Below are 17,723 nucleotides of genomic sequence, written 5' to 3' on the forward strand. Positions count from 1 at the left end.
CCACCAGCCTTGACCCCTCTACACCACTGGTCCCTCAACTTATCTTTCAGAGGACTGGCTCTCCAAAGTCGTGGTTAGCCAGGAAAATAGACAGGAGCGGCCTAGGATAATCCTCAACTTGCAAGGTTCCCCTTTGCCACCTGCATTAAAAAAAAAAAAAGTCACACCAAAACAAGCAAAGAAAAAAACTCCACACACATAACCACAACACCAAAACACCTACCAGAATATTCAGCAATAAGTCCAGTGTCAGCCAGCCCCATTCCCTTCCAAATGTCCCGGCTTTGCAGAAGAGCCCTGCAAAGTCCCACTCGACCACGCTTTCCAGAGTTGGATGCTGTAGGCGTCGTCATTCAGGGCACCTAAAAGGCACAAAACTATTGTTCTGCTTGAGAGAAGACACTAGCTCCACAAGCCCTGCACTACCACCTCACCTCCAATGCTCATTCAGTTCCTGGAACTTGCTAGCATCATGCCAGGGAGGGACAGGCTCCCATCAACCACCCAAAGGGCACCGCTGCTGGACAACCCGCTCCCCTACAGTACCTTTAAAACCCGAGCCAGCGATTCCTAACCTTGACCCCTCTACACAGACCCTCCCCAACCATCCTCCCTTTCTCTTACCTTTCAAACATCTGGGGCTTTGAAGCACTGGACAGAAAAGTAACCCGCATCGGCTGATGGGGATCTTCCCAAAACCACAAAGTTCCTCCTCGTCATCTGCAATAACAAACGGCAGGACGTCAGCTAAATACCAACCCCTTCCACACGCTCCTCATAACCTCCGACTCACCCTGCTCACCTTCTCCTTCCACACGTTATGGCCACCATCGCTTCTGGCACCTGAAACACCAGGAGACACAATTCCTATTCTGCTTGTCAGATCAAGCCTCCTCGTTACCATCCCGTCTCACCTCCAGCGCTCTTCTGGCTCCAAAAGGTGGCAAGCGCAGCACCTGCAAAAACAAAGGGAAACCCTTAACCGAGCTGAAGTAAAATCTCTGGATGAGCCAGCCCGCAACCATCTCACCTTCTCCGACCGCTCAATACGTGGCTTTGTGTGGCACCTGCAAAAGTCAAAGCAAAACCCGCATGCTGAGATATTGCCCCAATCAACAGGCAGCCCACACCAGCCTTTGCTCAGAAAACTTCCAAATCCCTTCTGCAACAACTCCCAACCTCAACACTTCAGCTCAGTCCCTCAACTTATCTTCCTGAGGGATGGTGGTTTTGGATCTATGTCCAGCAAAACACCACGCTGTCTGACGGGCACGTTCCTCTTCATCCCCTGCAATCAGAAAGAAAGGAAAATCGGAAACGGTGTCACCAATAAGGCGCGCTTCAGCCATCAACAACCGCTCGTACTACGCCCACCGCCTCAAAAGGGCCCCACCCAGTTCCACTCACCTCCTCGATCCAGAGTCGAATGCTGTGTCCACCACTGCTTTGGGCACCTAAAAGACCAAGAGAAAGAGTTACTGTTCTGCTGATCAGTACTCACCAGCTCCATGAACCCACTCTCTACCACCCCAGCTCACCTTCAATGCTCACCTGGTTCCAAAGGTGGCACGCACAGCACCTGAAACATAAGGGAAACCTTTAACAGAGTTGATGTTAATACATGGCTGACCCAGCCCACAGACATCTCACCTTCTCCAACTGCTCCTCAAGATGTGGCTTTGTCACTTCGGCACTGCGTGTGACACCTGCAAAAGTCAAAGCAAAAGGCACACGCTGAGATATTGCCCCAAACACCACCCAGGCCACCGCGACGTCCATCTCCTGCTCCTTTACCTCGGCCTCTCACCCATCTGCCTGCCATCTCTTTGGGGTGCCAAAACGAGGTTAGGAGTGCACCTGAAAAAAAACACAAACAACAAGGGATGTTCGTGACCAACCAATAAAACAACCCCTGAGAATAACTGCTCCTCCAGCCCACCAGCCTTTGCTCACCTTGCCGCAGCCACCTCCGGTACCCGTATCCCGCTTCGCTCGCCGCTTCCGCCTTCAAAATGACAACAAACCATAATGCGGTCAAGCAGCCAAAGGAGGCACCTTCCCACCGACTGCACACCCTGACCAACCATCGGATGGCGGCCTCCTCTCCTCCTCCATCTGTTTCTTGATGGTCATTGACACGTGGGATCTGAAAAACAGGATTATGCAGATCACTGGGAAGCTGCTCAGCACCGAGTCGGTCAGTTAATGGCACTTCCCACGGCCCCTGATCCTACACAGCAGGCAGGGCAGCTCCAAACCAAACACTCACAGGCACAGACTGAACAAAGACATAGCCACGTGAGTCACAAGACTTGACCTCAAGATAAAACTCGCAGCAAGAAGAGGGACTCTGGAATCCAAGACTTTTGGGCAATAAGACCTACAGCGATGCGTCTGCAAAGCGAGGGAACGAAGCGACAGATGCCCGAGGAGCCGCCTTCAAGACCTGAGGACTCAAGGATGCGGGGAATGAGTCCAGATGCTGATGCACTTGGCAATGATGTTTCAGAAGATGACAATCAAGAAATCCCAAGTCAAGAGACCGATCTGCAATTTAGACTCGTCGTGCGGAATAACACGCTGCTGATCGGCACCGTGCTGATCAGGAAAGGCTTTGCAGGGAGGATGCCCAAGATGAAGGACTCGCTCTGTGAGGACACAGAGGACCATCAAGGCCTGAGGAAGCTCTAAGACAACCAAGACTGACAACATAAAACACACAGCCCCACACACCAAGGCTGGAGCTGCCCTGCCCATGCTGGAATCATGCTGAAAAGTAACCTGTTCCCTTCACCCACCCAAAGGGGGCTGCTCCCAGACAACCCTCTCCCCTACACTAACTTCAAAACACCACCTGCAATTCCCAACCTCGACTCCTCTGCTCAGCCCCTCCCCACCCACCCCTGGGCCCTCAACTTATCTTCAAGAGCGAGAGCAACACAAAGCCACGGTCAGTCATGAAAACCACATTGTTTAACTGAGATACGCTTCCAGTCGCACAGTTCCTCTTCATCCCCTATACGTAAAAAGGGAAAAAACACAACCCACAGATCACCCACAGCGCTGGCACAAGTCCCACCTAAGCCAACACACGGTACTTCTGCTGCACTCACCTCCTCAAGGGAGCCCCATGGTATACCACGCACCTTCTCGTTCCAGAGTTGAACGCTATCACCACGATTGCTTGAGGCACCTGAAACACCAAGAGAAAGAGTTCCTGTTCTGCTGATCAGAAGTCACCAGCCCCATGAACCCCCTCACTACCAACTCAACTCAACTTCGATGCTCATCCGGTTCCAAAGGTGGCACACACAATGCCTGCAAAAACAAAAGGAAACGTTTAAGTGACTTGATGTAAAATACATGGCTGACCCACCCCACCACCATCTCACCCTCTCCAACCACTCCTAAATGTGTGTCTTTGTCCCCCCGAGGATGGTTGTGGCACCTGCAAAAGCCAAAGCAAAAGGCACGTGCTGAGGTAGTGCCTCCAACAACAGGCAGCCCACTGTGATGTCCACCTCCTGCCCCTTTACCTCAGCCTCTCACCCATCCGCCTGCCACTCTTGTGGGGTGCCAAAAGTAGGTTTGGAGGACACCTGGAAAACACAAAAAACAGGGGATGCCAATGCCTTCAACGAAAATAAAACACCTGAGAAATAACTGCTCCTCCAGCACGCCAGCCTTTGCTCACCTTGCCAGAGCCACCTCCGGAACAGATATTCTGCTTCCTTGGCTGCTCTCACCTTCAAAAGGACAAACAAACCATAATGGGGTCAGGTAGCCAGGAGAGGGACCTTCACTCCAACACCAACTAACCTTTGGATGGTGCTCTTCTCTCCTCCTGCTCTGTCATGTACATCCTTGTCACATGGGATCTGAAAAATGGTGATACACAAGGCACTAGAACACTGCCCAACAGTGCTGGACTAGTCCTTTAGGGCTCTTCCAAAAAACCCCAAACCTGTAACTCTGGGAAAAGCAGCTCCAAGCCAAACACTCAGACCACTACAAAACACAGCCCTGAAAATCATGAGACTTGGTCTCAAGAGAACACCGAGGAAGAAGAATATCTCTGGGATCCAAGACTGTTGGGCAAGATGACCTACAGCGATGCAGCTGTGAAGCGAAGGGCTGAAGCAACAGATGCCCACCAAGCCGGGCTTCAAGACCTAAGGATGCAGAGAACAAGTGCTCCTCTGTGAAAATCCATGACCAGAGATGCTGATTAATATGGAAAAGTGTTTCAGAATACCACCATCAAGAAACTTCCCAGATGTAAGAATAATCCACGTGTTTAACTTGTCATGAAAGAAAAAGATGCTGCTGACTAGGACTGTGCTGATGAGAGAAGACCTTCCAGGGATGATGCCCAAGATGAGGGACTGGTTCTGCGAGGACAAAGAGGACATTGAGGGATGAGGAAGTTATAAAACACTCAAGACAGACAACACAAAGTACACACCACCACACACAAAGGCTGGAGCTGCCCTGCCCAGGCCAAACCAATGCTGTAAACTCATCTGCCCCCTTCACCTGACCAAAACAAGCTGCTCCCAGACAACCCTGTCCCCGATTCTCACTTCAAAACCACTCCCTGCCGTTCCCAGCTTTGTCCCTTCTGCCCATCCCCAGTCCCTCCACTTATCTTTGGTGGTAGGGGTCCAAAGCCATGGTCATCACAGAAAGACAAAACCATCCACAGGGATGTTCCTGCAGCCACACATTTCCCGTTCATCATCTGCTGAAAAAGAAAAAAACAACCAAACAAAAAAACCACATCACCACACAATAATTTTCACCAGAAATTCCAACATGAGCCAGCACCAACCTCTTAGAGAAGACCCAGCTTCTCAAGAGTCCTGTGAGGTCTCACCCACCTGCTCATCACAGAATTAGGCACTGCAGGACTCAATGAAGGGCACCTAAAATACACAAAACCACTGTTTGGCTTGAATGAAGTCACTACATACATGAACCTCCTAAATTACCACCCCAGCTTACCTCCAACACTCAGCTCCAAAGGTGACAAAAAACAAACAAAACAAAATAAAACAAACGAAACACACAAAAAAACCCAACAAAAACAACCAACCCCACACCAAAAAAACCCTGGCAAAACAAAGAGAAACACTTAACTGAATTGATATTAAACACCTGGCTGACCTGGCCCACAACCATCTCGCCTGCCCCAACTGCTCCTCTCCACGTGGCTTTGTACCTCCAAGGCAGTGGGTGGCACCTGCAAAAGTCAAAGCAAAAGCCACATGCTGAGATATTGCCCCAATCAACAGGCAGCCCACACCAGCCTTTGCTCAGAAAACTTCAACATCCCTTCTGCAACAACTCCCAACCTCAGCACTTCAGTTCAGTCCCTCAACTTATCTTCCTGAGGGATGGTGGTTTTGGATCTATGTCCAGCAAAACACCACGCTGTCTGACAGGCATGTTCCTCTTCATCACCTGCAACCAGAAAAAAAGGAAAATCAGAAACAGTGTCACCAATAAGGTGCACTTCAGCCATCAACAACCACTTATACTACACCCACCACCTCAAAAGAGCCCCACCCAGTTCCACTCACCTCCGTGATCCAGACTTGAATGCTGTGTCAAACCGGTTGAACGTCCACTGCTTTGGACACCTAGAAGACCAAGAGGAAGAGTTACTGTTCTGCTGATCAGTAGCCACCAGCTCCACGAACCCACTCTCTACCACCCCAGCTCACCTTCAGTGCTGATCCGGTTCCAAAGGTGGCACGCACAGCACCTGAAACGTAAGGGAAACCTTTAACAGAGGTGACGTTAACACATGGCTGACCCAGCCCACAGCCATCTCGCCTTCTCCAACTGCTCCTCAAGACATGGTTTTGTTACTCCAGCACTGTGTGTGACACCTGCAAAAGTCAAAGCAAAAGGCACACGCTGAGATATTGACCCCAACAACACCCAGGCCACTGTGACGTCCATCTCCTGCTTCTTTACCTCGGCCTCTCACCCATCTGCCTGCCATCTCTTTGGGGTGCCAAAACAAGGTTAGGAGCGTACCTGAAAAAAACCACAAAGAACAAGGGATGTTCATGACCAACCAATACTACAACCCCTGAGAATAACTGCTCCTCCAGCCCACCGGCCTTTGCTCACCTTGCCACAGCCACCTCCGGTGCCCGTATCTCGCTTCGCTCGCCGCCTCCGCCTTCAAAATGACAACAAACCATAACGTGGTCAGGTGGCCAAGGGGGGCACCTTTCCACCAACTCCACGCCCTAACCAACCTTTGGGTGGCCGCCTCCTCTCCTCCTCCATCGGATTCTTGATAGTCATTGACACTTGGGACCTGAAAAACAGGATTAGCAAATCACTGGAAAGCTGCTCAGCACCAAGTCAGTCAGGTTGTGGCGGTTCCCATAGCCCCTCATCCTACACAGCAGGCAGGGCAGCTCCAAGCCAAACACTCACACCCACAGACCAATATGAGACACAGCCATGTGAGTCAGAAGACCTGAGCTCAAGATAAAACTCGCAGCAAGAAGAAGGACTCTGGAATCCAAGACTTGTGGGCAATAAGACCTACAGCGATGCGTCTGCAAAGCGAGGGAATGAAGCGACGGATGCCCGAGAAGCCCCCTTCAAGACCTGAGGACGCACGGATGCGGGGAATGAGTCCCCCTCGGGGAAACTGGATGGACAGAGATCAGATGACAATGCAATTGAGAATGACATTGCAGAAGACAATCATCAAGAAACTTCCAAGTCAAGAGACCGATCTGCAATTCAGACTCGTTGTGCAGAATAACACGCTGCTGATTAGCGCCGTGCTGATCAGGAAAGGCTTTCCAGGGAGGATGCCCAAGATGCTGGGCTTGCTCTGTGAGGACACAGAGGACCATCAAGGCCTGAGGAAGCTCTAAGACAGCAAAGACTGACAACACAAATCACACAACCCCACACACCGAGGCTGGAGCTGCCCTGCCCATGGTGGAATCGTACTGAAAAGTAACCTGTTCCCTTCACCCACCCAAAGGTTGCTGCTCCCAGACAATCCTCTCCCCTACACTAACTTCAAAACACCACCTGCAATTCCCAGCCTCGACTCCTCTGCTCAGCCCCTCCCCACCCCCCCCCCCCCCGGGCCCTCAACTTATCTTTCAGAGAACTGGCATTCCAAAGCCATAGTTAGCCCAGAAAAAAAAAATAGGAGCGGCTCAGGATAATCCTCAACTTGCTAGGTTCCCCTTCACCACCTGCATTTAAAAAAAAAAAAAAATAATAAAAACAATCACACCACAATACCAAAAAAATGAACCAAAAAACCCACACACACACACATAACCACAACACCAAAACACCTACCAGAATATTCGGCAGTAAGTCCAACATCAGCCAGCCCCGTTCTCTTCCAAATGGCCCAGCTTCTCAGAAGAGCCCTCCGGGGTCCCACTCACCCACGCTTTCCAGGTTTGGGTTAGGGTTCGTCATTCAGGGCAACTAAAAGGCACAAAACTATTGTTCTGCTTGAGAGAAGACACTAGCTCCACAAGCCCTGCACTACCACCTCACCTCCAATGCTCATTCAATTCCTGCAACTTGCTAGCATCATGCCAGGGAGGGACAGGCTCCCATCAACCACCCAAAGGGCACCGCTTCTGAACAGCTCGCTCCCCTACAGTACCTTTAAAACCTGAGCCAGCGATTCCTAACCTTGACCCCTCTACACAGACCCTCCCCAACCATCCTCCCTTTCTCTTACCTTTCAAATGGCTGGGGCTCTGAAGCATTGGACAGAAAAGTAACCCACATCGGCTGACTGGAATCTTCCCAAAACCACAAAGTTCCTCCTCACCATCTGCAATAACAAACAGCAATGCCAGCAGAAATAGGATATCAGCTAAATACCAACCTCTTCCACAAGCTCCTCATAACCCCCGACTTGCCCTGTTCTGCTTGTGAGATCGAGCCTCCTCGTTACCATCCCGTCTCACCTCCAGCGCTCTTCCCCCTCCAAAGGTGGCACACACAGCTCCTGCAAAACCAAAGGGAAACACTTACCCGCGTTGAAGTAAAATCTCTGGATGAGCTGGCCCGCAACCGTCTCACCTTCTCTGGCTGCTCCTCAACCCGTGGCTTTGTGTGGCACCTGCAAAAGTCAAAGGAAAAGCACATGCCGAGATAATGCCTAAAACAACAGGCAGCCCACTGTGATATTCACCTCCCGCTTGCTCCTTTACCTTGGCCCCTCGCCCGTCTGCCTGCCAGCCTTGTGGGGTGCCAAAATGAGGTTTGGAGGGCTCCCAAAAAGCACAAAAAGCAGGGGATGCGAATGCCTTCCACAGCAATACAACATCTGAGAAATAACTGCTCCTGCAGCCCACCAACCTTTGGTCTACGGAATGCTGCTCAACACATGGACAATTCCTCTGAGACTCTTCCAAGGGCCCTTGACCCTACAATGTGGGCAGGACAGCTCCAAGCCAAACTCTCACTACTGAGGCCAACCCAATACACAGCGCTGCAAACCACAAGACTCGACCTCAAGAGGAAACTCACAGTAAGATGAATGATTCCAGGATCCAAGACAGCTCGGCTGGAAGACATCCAGGGATGCAACAGTGACGCATGGAGGCTCCATTGTGGCCCCAAGAGTGTCGAACAACATCGCCTTTTAAAGAAGCTACTTTCTAAGCTTAGATGACAGGTAAATGAGAAGCCTGGATTCGAGACCTAAGGACACAGGGAACCGGTCCCAGTTTAAGAAAATCCACAATTAGAGATTCTGATGGAGTTAGGAAGAACATGTCAGAAGACAACCTTTGAGAAAGCTACGATACACAAGACTGTTCCATGTTGTGAATTTGTTATGCAAGACAAAGCATTACTGAATGTGCTGATAAGGTGTTTTAGACCCTAGGGATGGTGCCCAAGGTGCAAGACTTGCTCTGTGAGCACAACGAGGACACTAAGGCCGTAGAAAGCTCTAAGACAACAAAGAAACAGCAGAAACTACACACCAAAACACACAAAGGCTGGAGCTGCCCTGCCTGTGTTTGCATCGTGTTGGAATCTAACCTGGTCCCTTCACCTGACCTAAGGGGGCTGCTCCTGGACAGCCTTCTCCCCTACACTAACTTCCAACACCTTTCCTGCAATTCTCAACTTTCCCCCTCCCTGCCCAGCCCTTCCTCACACCTGGTTCCTCTTATCTTTAGGGGGGTTGGCACCTGAAGCCATGGTCAACAAGGAAAGCCACGTCAGGGGGCTAGGATGTTCCTGTAGCCACAGGGTTCCTCTTCATCAGGTGCCATGAAAAAATTTCCAACCAACAGTACCACGAGCAAGTCCCACATCAGTAAACACTGACCTCTTAGAGAACGCTGAACTCCTCCAAAGAGCCCCTGAGTGTTCCACTTACCCTCTCACTCCAGATTTGAACACTGCAGCCGTTTGGAGAACCAAAAAATACCAAGACAGAGCAAACCACCGCACCCACCAGAAGCTGCCACTCCTGCTCCTCTCACCCAACAGAGCTCCAAGCACAGCACAGCCACCGAGCAGACTGAGCCCCAGAGTAGAGGTGGAGGCTTATACACCCTGGGCCCCACTGCCCTTCCCAAAATCCCTTGGGAAAGCCCCCTCATCAACCTGACTGGCCACACCTGGGCTACCCCAGTCTGTAGTCAGGTAGGGCCTAGCTAGGGCCTGGCGGTCAGAAGATATCGCCTTGCATGGGAAGACAGGGCCTCTCTCTCTTACCAGTAGTAAGATAGTGATGTAAGCCGACAGGAACGTCTCCGTAAGCTTAAGCTATATAAGGCTGTATCACCTGTGAATAAACGCCATTTTGCCTATCCACCACATTGGTGTCTGTGAGCATGATGGACGGAGTTCACCATTCCTGAACCAGGTCACCACGCCTAATGATAGGCAACACAGCCCCAGCTGGAGCCCTTCAGAGAACATCATCCCCTGCTCCTGCCACAGCTGGGAGCTCAATCCCCAGGGTCTGCTAAAAATCCACAAACACAGCCCACCACCCCTACTCCCCCCAGGGCACTCTGAAGGCAGGAAAAGGTTCATTTAGGCTTCTCAATCCCAGCAGAGTTGGGGACAAGGCTCAAAGCCAGAGAAAGAGAGAAAAGGCAAGAGAAAAGCACAAGAGAGAGAGAGAGACAGAGAAAAAGAAGACGGCCTGGGAAAAAAGGAGAAGGCCACAGCCATAGGGGGAGGAGTAGAAGGACAGGGCCACAATGACAAGAAGGCAGCAGGGAACCAAGCCACAATCAGTGCTGCAAATGAGCATCACAACAGCCACTGCCAATCTCTTCAGCACCAGACTCCTCAGATCCCCCACATCCCACCCCTCCCTCCAAGCCCTTCCCCACACATGGTTCCACTTATTTTTCGGGGGGGTTGGCACCTGAAGCCATGGTCAACAAGGAAAGCCACATCACAGGGCTGGGATGTTCCTGTAGCCACAGGGTTCCTCTTCATCAGGTGCCATGAAAAAATTCCAACCAACAGTACCACCAGCAAGTCCCACATCAGTAAACACTGACCTCTTAGAGAATGCTGAACTCCTCCAAAGACCCCCTGGGTGTTCCCCTTTCCCTCTCATTCTAGAGTTGAACACTGCAGGCATTACCACTTGGGGAACCAAAAAATACCAAGATGGAGGAAACAACCACTGCACCAGCCAAAAGCCCCCAGCCCTCCTCCTCTTACCTTGAAGAGCTCCAAGCACACCACAACTGCCAAGCAGACTGAGCCCTTGAGTGGAGGTGCAGGCTTCTATACCCTCCCCAGAGTCCTTTGGGAAAGCCCCCTCATCAACCTGACTGGCCACACCTGGGCTACCCCAACCCCAGCTGGAGCCCTTCAGAGAACATCATCCCCTGCTCCTGCCACAGCTGGGAGCTCAGTCCCCAGGGTCTGCCAACAACCCACAACCACAGCCCCCCACCCCCACTAGGGCACTCTGAAGGCAGGAAAAGGTTCATTTAGGCTTCTCAAAAATCCCAGCAGAGCTGGGAGAAGGCTCAGAGCCAGAGAAAGAGAGAAAAGGCAAGAGAAAAGCATGAGAGAGAGACAGAGAGAGCGACAGAGAGAGCGACAGAGAGAGCGACAGAGAGAGAGACAGAAAAAGATGATGGCCTGGGAAAAAAGGAGAAGGCCACAGCCATAGGGGGAGGAGTAGAAGGACAGGGCCACAATGACAAGAAGGCAGCAGGGAACCAAGCCACAATCAGTGCTGCAAATGAGCATCACAACAGCCACTGCCAATCTCTTCAGCACCAGACTCCTCAGATCCCCCACATCCCACCCCTCCCTCCAAGCCCTTCCCCACACATGGTTCCACTTATTTTTCGGGGGGGGTTGGCACCTGAAGCCATGGTCAACAAGGAAAGCCACATCACAGGGCTGGGATGCTCCTGTAGCCATAGGGTTCCTTCACTACATTTTCAAGTCTTTTTTAATTAGGACATGATTGAAGACATGAAGGAAGAGACTCCAATTGCTGTGCACAATCAGAATTGTTGATGGTGTGGCTCACAAGACTTACATACTATCCCAATATCTATTGATTGATCTACAATTTACACATCAAAGTGCTCTTCCTACAAACATAAAAAACCTTATCTACCCGTTCCCACCAGAAGTACTGGGTTTCAGGACATAACATCGTCCAGATAGCAAATTCCTTAAGTTATTAACAGCTCTTTTTTCTTCTTCAGGGTCAGTGAGTGCCTGGGAACCTGCAGCACTCCACACAAGCCTGCTCCTCTGCTGTTCTACAAGGACACACAGTTAAAACTTTTTATTTGTTAAAGATACTTCTACTTAGATTTATCCTTCAAACTCCACTGCGTAGTACAAAACCTAGACTACATAGCCTGGCCCTAGGAAAAGTGCAGTGATGTCACCAGGCATAAGACTTCATAGGGAGGGTCCAACAAGCGTACCTGATGAACTCTATGGGGCACAGCTATATCTATGGGGCAGGCAGGCAGCTGTGGGTCATGCTCACTGGTCAGTGAGGCCAGGTCCCCTGGAAAGCTGTGGGGCAGCAGCCCCACAAATCTAACTCCAGTTCTGCGGGACAGAAAAAATGTCCCTTTGGGTCGGGACACACTCCTTTCAGGTTAAGCCCCACCCTTTTCAGATGGACACTCCCCCATGTGGGGCACACCCAACCCACTTTTGGTGCAGACGCACCTACTTTGGCTTATAGTCTCGCCCTCCTGAATGGACACACCCTCTGAGGGATGCAAACCCCATCCCCTTTGGGTGCAGACACTCCCGCTTTGCCTTAAGCCCCACTCTCAGGGGAGTAAACACTCCCTGTTTTATACAATCCCCACCAACTTTGGCTGTGGACACGACCTTTTGCATTAAGCTCTGCCCTCCTTGGAATAAACACACACAGTGTGATGGAAAACCTCTCCTACTTTGGCTGTGCAAATGCCCCTTTTCCTTATAGCCCCGCTCTCCTGAGTGGACACACCCTCTGTGATTTAAAAACCCTGACCCCGTTTGCTGTGGACATGCCCCTTTTGTGTTAAGTCCCACCTTCCAACCCCTCCTAATTTGGCTGTGGACACACCTCCTTTCCTTATAGTCCCCTTCTCCTGAGTGGACACACCCTCTGTGTTATGCAAACCCCGCCCCATTTGGTGGGGACGCACCCCTTTTATATAAAGCCCCTGTCCTCCTGTATGTGGACACACCCCCTGTAATGGCAACCCCACCGTCATACACACCCCCTTCGCATGAAGCCCTGCCCTCCTGGGAATAAACACTCCCTGTGAAGCAAACCCCGTCTGTGGGTTTTGCCGTCTGTGGGATTTTTCGTCTGTGGGTTTTGCCGTCTGTTGGTTTCTTCGTCTGTGGGGTTTTCCGTCTGTGGGGTTTTCCGTCTGTGGGGTTTTCCGTCTGTGGGGTTTTCCGTCTGTGGGGTTTTCCGTCTGTGGGGTTTTCCGTCTGTGGGGTTTTGCCGTCTGCGGGTTTTGCCGTCTGCGGGTTTTGCCGTCTGCGGGTTTTTGCCGTCTGTGGCTTTTGCCGTCTGTGGGTTTGACCAAAAACCTCGAATCTACCAGCCCTCGGCAGCCATTCTCCAATATTGCTCAAAGAGCCCCAAAATCCGAACGCTCGAGACTGCAAAACACATGCAAAGAGTGACCACTGAAAACTTTGGCTGGCCCTAACCCTCACATGGTACCCCACCCACAGCACCACCAACGATCGGCCTACGGCTTTGCCTTTGACCACAAACCTCGAATCTACCATCCCTCGGCAGCCATTCTCCAATATTGCTCAAAGGGCCCCAAAATCCGAACGACTGAGACTGCAAAACACATGCAAAGAGTGACCACTGAAAACTTTGGCTGGCCCTAACCCTCACATGGTACCCCACCCACAGCACCACCAACGATCGGCCTACGGCTTTGCCTTTGACCACAAACCTCGAATCTACCGGCCCTCGGCAGCCATTCTCCAATATTGCTCAAAGGGCCCCAAAATCCGAACGACTGAGACTGCCAAACACATGCAAAGAGTGACCACTGAAAACTTGGGCTGGCCCTAACCCTCACATGGTACCCCACCCACAGCACCACCAACGATCGGCCTACGGCTTTGCCTTTGACCACAAACCTCGAATCTACCAGCCCTCGGCAGCCATTCTCCAATATTGCTCAAAGGGCCCCAAAATCCGAACGACTGAGACTGCAAAACACATGCAAAGAGTGACCACTGAAAACTTTGGCTGGCCCTAACCCTCACATGGTACCCCACCCACAGCACCACCAACCATCGGCCTACGGCTTTGCCTTTGACCACAAACCTCGAATCTACCGGCCCTCGGCAGCCATTCTCCAACATTGCTCAAAGGGCCCCAAAATCCGAACGACTGAGACTGCAAAACACATGCAAAGAGTGACCACTGAAAACTTTGGCTGGCCCTAACCCTCACATGGTACCCCACCCACAGCACCACCAACGATCGGCCTACGGCTTTGCCTTTGACCACAAACCTTGAATCTACCAGCCCTCGGCATCCATTCTCCAATATTGCTCAAAGGGCCCCAAAATCCGAACGACTGAGACTGCCAAACACATGCAAAGAGTGACCACTGAAAACTTGGGCTGGCCCTAACCCTCACATGGTACCCCACCCACAGCACCACCAACGATCGGCCTACGGCTTTGCCTTTGACCACAAACCTCGAATCTACCATCCCTCGGCAGCCATTCTCCAATATTGCTCAAAGGGCCCCAAAATCCGAACGACTGAGACTGCAAAACACATGCAAAGAGTGACCACTGAAAACTTTGGCTGGCCCTAACCCTCACATGGTACCCCACCCACAGCACCACCAACGATCGGCCTACACCTTTGCCTTTGACCACAAACCTCGAATCTACCATCCCTCGGCAGCCATTCTCCAATATTGCTCAAAGGGCCCCAAAATCCGAACGACTGAGACTGCAAAACACATGCAAAGAGTGACCACTGAAAACTTTGGCTGGCCCTAACCCTCACATGGTACCCCACCCACAGCACCACCAACGATCGGCCTACGGCTTTGCCTTTGACCACAAACCTCGAATCTACCGGCCCTCGGCAGCCATTCTCCAATATTGCTCAAAGGGCCCCAAAATCCGAACGACTGAGACTGCAAAACACATGCAAAGAGTGACCACTGAAAACTTTGGCTGGCCCTAACCCTCACATGGTACCCCACCCACAGCACCACCAACGATCGGCCTACACCTTTGCCTTTGGCCACAAACCTCGAATCTACGAGCCCTCGCAGCCATTCTCCAATATTGCTCAAAGGGCCCCAAAAGGCCGAACGCTCAAGACTGTCAAACACATGCAAAGAGTGACTTTTGCGGCGAGCCTTCTCTCACGGGGACGTGGCTCTTCTTCTGAGCTCTCTTGCCATCCCTCTCCTCAGGCGTCTTCTTCTCTTCACTGCTTCTTCTTCTGTTCTAACTCCTGCTTCTGGGAGCATGCCTTTTATCTTGCCCTTCAGCCCCGCCCATTTCCGGCTGGGGCAGGCCCTAATTAGAGGGCACACCTGGGCTTTTGCTCCCAGTTCATTATCAGCGACACCTGAGGACTCGTGGTTTTCTCCACAAGTGACCACTGAAAACTTTGGCTGGCCCTAACCATCACATGGTACCCCACCCACAGCACCACCAACGATCGGCCTACGGCTTTGCATTTGACCGCAAACCTCGAATCTACCACAGACGAAAAAACCCACAAACGACAAAATCCACAGACGACAAAATCCACAGACGACAAAACCCACAGGCGACAAAACCCACAGACGTAAAAACCCACAGACGAAAATACCCACAGACGGCAAAATCCACAGACGGCAAAATACACAGACGGAAAAATCCACAGACGGAAAAATCCACAGACGGAAAATCCACAGACGGAAAAATCCACAGACGGCAAAAATCCACAGACGAAAAAATCCACAGACGGAAAAATCCACAGACGGAAAAATCCAGAGACTGAAAAATCCACAGACGGCAAAATCCACAGACGGAAAAATCCACAGACAACGAAATCCACAGACGACAAAATCCACAGACGAAAAAATCCACAGACGGAAAAATCCACAGACGGAAAAAATACACAGACGGAAAAAATCCACAGACGAAAAAATCCAAAGACGAAAAAATCCACAGAAGGAAAAATCTACACACGAAAAAATCCACAGACGGAAATATCCACAGACGGCAAAATCCACAGATGAAAAAATCCACAGACGACAAAACCCACAGGCGAAAAAATCCACAGACGGAAAAATCCACAGACGGAAAAATCCACAGACGAAAAAATCCACAGACGGCAAAATCCACAGACGGAAAAATCCACAGACGGCAAATCCACAGACGGCAAATCCACAGACGGCAAAATCCACAGACGGCAAAATCCACAGACGGAAAAATCCACAGACGGAAAAAATCCACAGAGGGCAAAATCCACAGACGGAAAAATCCACAGACGGAAAAATCCACAGAGGGCAAAATCCACAGACGGCAAATCCACAGACCGAAATATCCACAGACGACAAAATCAACAGACGGCAAAATCCACAGACAGAAAAAATCCACAGACGGCAAAAATCCACAGACGGCAAAATCCAAAGACGGCAAAATCCACAGACGGAAATATCCACAGACGGAAAAAATCCACAGACGGCAAAATCCACAGACAGCAAAATCCACAGACGGCAAATCCACAGACGGCAAAATCCACAGACGGCAAAATCCACAGACGGCAAAATCCACAGACGGAAAAATCCACAGACTACAAAATCCACAGACGACAAAATCCACAGACGACAAAATCCACAGACGGAAAAATCCACAGACGGAAAAAATCCACAGACAAAAAAATCCACAGACGAAAAAATCCACAGACGAAAAAATCCACAGAAGGAAAAATCTACACACGAAAAAATCCACAGACGGAAATATCCACAGACGGCAAAATCCACAGACGGCAAAATCCACAGACGGAAAAATCCACAGACGGAAAAATCCACAGACGGCAAAAAGCCACAGACGAAAAAATCCACAGACGGAAAAATCCACAGACGGAAAAATCCAGAGACTGAAAAATCCACAGACGGCAAAATCCACAGACGGAAAAATCCACAGACAACGAAATCCACAGACGACAAAATCCACAGACGAAAAAATCCACAGACGGAAAAATCCACAGACGGAAAAAATACACAGACGGAAAAAATCCACAGACGAAAAAATCCAAAGACGAAAAAATCCACAGAAGGAAAAATCTACACACGAAAAAATCCACAGACGGAAATATCCACAGACGGCAAAATCCACAGATGAAAAAATCCACAGATGAAAAAATCCACAGACGACAAAACCCACAGGCGAAAAAATCCACAGACGGAAAAATCCACAGACGAAAAAATCCACAGACGGCAAAATCCACAGACGGAAAAATCCACAGACGGCAAATCCACAGACGGCAAATCCACAGACGGCAAAATCCACAGACGGCAAAATCCACAGACGGAAAAATCCACAGACTACAAAATCCACAGACGACAAAATCCACAGACGACAAAATCCACAGACGGAAAAATCCACAGACGGAAAAAATCCACAGACAAAAAAATCCACAGACGAAAAAATCCACAGACGAAAAAATCCACAGAAGGAAAAATCTACACACGAAAAAATCCACAGACGGAAATATCCACAGACGGCAAAATCCACAGACGGCAAAATCCACAGACAGAAAAATCCACAGACGAAAAAATCCACAGACGGAAAAAACCCACAGACGGAAAAAATCCACAGACGAAAAAATCCACAGACGACAAAATCCACAGACGACAAAATCCACAGACGACAAAATCAACAGACGGCAAAATCCACAGACGGAAAAATCCACAGACGAAAAAATCCACAGACGGAAAAACCCACAGATGGCAAAACCCACAGACGTAAAATCCCACAGACGAAAATACCCACAGACGGCAAAATCCACAGACGGCAAAATACACAGACGGAAAAATCCACTGACGGTAAAATCCACAGACGGAAAAATCCACAGACGGAAAATCCAAAGACGGAAAAATCCACAGACGGCAAAAATCCACAGACGAAAAAATCCACAGACGGAAAAATCCACAGACGGAAAAATCCAGAGACTGAAAAATCCACAGACG

At 50.3% G+C, this 17,723-nt stretch overlaps 2 long non-coding RNA genes across 2 annotated transcripts in view; both read right to left on the reverse strand.

Moving 5' to 3' along the window:
* Positions 1 to 295: 295 nt before the first annotated feature.
* The window catches only part of LOC139807542 (uncharacterized), a 290,208-nt gene continuing 272,780 nt past the window's right edge, over positions 296 to 17,723 (reverse strand). The window contains exon 3 of the long non-coding RNA XR_011730601.1: positions 296 to 362. This is a non-coding gene — a long non-coding RNA (uncharacterized lncRNA). The remainder of the gene's footprint in view (positions 363 to 17,723) is intronic.
* The window catches only part of LOC139807543 (uncharacterized), a 189,151-nt gene continuing 174,869 nt past the window's right edge, over positions 3,442 to 17,723 (reverse strand). Inside the window, exons 2-3 of the long non-coding RNA XR_011730603.1 lie at positions 3,695 to 3,746; positions 3,442 to 3,599 (exon numbers count right to left, since the gene is read on the reverse strand). This is a non-coding gene — a long non-coding RNA (uncharacterized lncRNA). The remainder of the gene's footprint in view (positions 3,600 to 3,694; positions 3,747 to 17,723) is intronic.

This window comes from Heliangelus exortis, chromosome 25, assembly GCF_036169615.1.
Source record: "Heliangelus exortis chromosome 25, bHelExo1.hap1, whole genome shotgun sequence".
NCBI classification, from domain to species: Eukaryota; Metazoa; Chordata; class Aves; order Apodiformes; family Trochilidae; genus Heliangelus; species Heliangelus exortis.